The sequence below is a fragment of the Oratosquilla oratoria genome, chromosome 23, assembly GCF_046742065.1.
Source record: "Oratosquilla oratoria isolate Oo_2021 chromosome 23, ASM4674206v1, whole genome shotgun sequence".
Taxonomy (NCBI): Eukaryota; Metazoa; Arthropoda; class Malacostraca; order Stomatopoda; family Squillidae; genus Oratosquilla; species Oratosquilla oratoria.
Window position 1 is genome coordinate 29,669,280 of NC_134799.1, and position 2,500 is coordinate 29,671,779.

A 2,500-nucleotide genomic window follows, 5' to 3' on the forward strand; every position below is an offset into this window, starting at 1 on the left:
AAGGGAAGGGAAGGGATGGGAAGGGAAGGAAAGGGAAGGGAAGGGAAGGGAAGGGAAGGGAAGGGAAGGGAAGGGAAGGGAAGGGAAGGGAAGGGAAGGGAAGGGAAGGGAAGGGAAGGGAAGGGAAGGGAAGGGAAGGGAAGGGAAGGGAAGGGAAGGGAAGGGATGGGATGGGATGTGAAGGGAAGGGAAGGGAAGGGAAGGGAAGGGAATAAAAGGTAATGAAAGGAAAAGGAATGGAAGGAAAAGGAAGAAAAGGGAGGAATGAACGAATAAAGGGAAGGGAAAGTAAGGGAAAATAAAGTAATAGACTGATAGGAAAAGGAGAAAGGGAAACGGAAATAAAAGGAAGAAAGGAAGGAAAGGGAAAGGAAAGGATGGGTGTTACTCAAATAGAAGAAAAAGTAGAGAAGGGAAGGGAAGGGAAATGGTATGAAGGGAAGATAAGCCTAAAGACTAGGATCGTACAAACATGGCAATGGAAATTAAATAAGAATCTCGCAGTAAAAGAAGGGAATGATTAAGAAAAGAAGGAATTGGGAGTGGCTGGAGACTTGTGGAAGAGAACATGCGAACAGCAAACGGAGGTATAGGGATTGTGGAAGTGAGAGGAAAAGGGAGATTGGGAGAGATCAAAGTGTAATGACAAGGATGGGACATAGTTATGTCAGGGATGGCGAACGATGAGGAAGGAGATCACGGCAGAGAGAGAAGGAAAGACAAATGAGGAAGGAGAAGTGGGATCCATACAAATGAAGATCAATAGACATGGGGGGGAGGCGAAAAGGGATAAGGGAGGTGAGACGGGAGAAGGGGTGGAGGAAAAGGGAAGGGGGGAATGGGGAGGGGAAGAAGAATATGTTCTTCTGCAGGCGATGGTCTGAAGAGGGGGGAAAACTCGGTAAATCGTCGGTAGAGGGGAAGGGATGGAGGCTGCTTTGTGACTATGGAGGGAAAGAGGAGCTAAAGAAACGTGGTGGTGGTGAAGGGTAGGGAGATGGAAGGACAGAGAGCGAAGAGATGATGGTAAAGAGGAAAGAAGGAATTAAAAGCAAGAAAAAAGGAATAAAAAGAAAGAAAGGCGGAGATGAAGGAGAAAGAAGAAAAGAGATGAAGAAAAGGAAGTGGAGGAAAGAGTGATAAGAGAAGACTTAGAAGGATAGCGGAAGGAGGATAAAAGGAGAAAGGCGGACTGGAAGAAAAACTGATTATAGTCGATAAATGGATGTTAGGCGGTAGACGAGAAATATGGTTGGTGAGGGCGTGGTTGTCCATACTGAAAATACAGACGGACCCTGAGTGATGATCAAGTCTAAAGGCCAGAAATCGATATGGGATGTATGGTTAATGTCGACCTGATGCATAATGGTAAAAAAATGGATATGTGTAGGAGACGACAGCTTCTGAATACCGGAGCATCTGTTTAGCTTGGAAAGTCATATGAACCGGTAACAGTTTTGGAAACATGTAATACAGTATATACAACAAAGGAGATAGATCGGGTGTATAGAAATATTGAAAAAGAACGGCTTAGTTGAAATTACTACAAATGTTTGGTATCTAAAGAAAATGGTGGACGACAATGTCTGGTCACTTTAACTTGGGAAAAATAATTTTCGATGAAATATTTCTCAACAGTTTTGTTAAGACTATTGGGGTTTGCAGACGTTAGATTGCTTGAAAATATCAGGAAATTGCAATAAATAAGTAATTCAAAGAGACTGAACCGACTGTTCAAATAAGCTGACAAGGGTGGGCGCCAGCGAAGAGGGCGGATCCGATGGCCACGCCGGCGAGGAGGCGTGGAACTGTTGAAAGAAATGAGGAAAGCGAAAACCTGATTACATAAATCGTTTGGAAATTCGAGTGTGGCGGCGGAAGGGCCCGGAGGAGGGGTTGGGGAGGAGAAGGGGGGTGAAAGGCGAAGGCAGTGTAAGTGGAGACACGGTGAGGGGGAAAAAGGGGGGTATCAAAAACCATGCGGAGAATGAATGGGAGAAAAGGAAAGGAAAAGAAAGAGAAAGGAAAGGAAAAGAAAGACAAAGGAAGGGAAGGGATAGGGAATAGTAAGCATTAGTAGTATGTATAATTTTATTATGGTACCGTGTGATAATATAGGTCTGTTAGGTTAGTGGTGACTAAATGATTTTTCATTATGATGTTTTAAGCCTCCCAAACTGATGTTAAATTTATCTATGAAAGGGATTGTTTCACCCTCTTTGAAGATTTTATCTTAGGTAATATGAGGACATCCTTAAATATTTGAAGAACTTCTATACCAGTGGCTGTTTCTTCTTCTTCTTCTTCTTCTTCTTCTTCTTCTTCTTCTTCTTCTTCTTTTAGTACGGACACCTTTGAGAATCTAATGAGGCACATGAAAACCACATTGTATAGGCAGAGGGTTTTTTCTTTGATTGAAATACGACCTTACAGTATTGTGAATCTTGAAGTTTTTATGAAGCAAGAATGTATATGAAATGATTATGCAAAATAATATTAT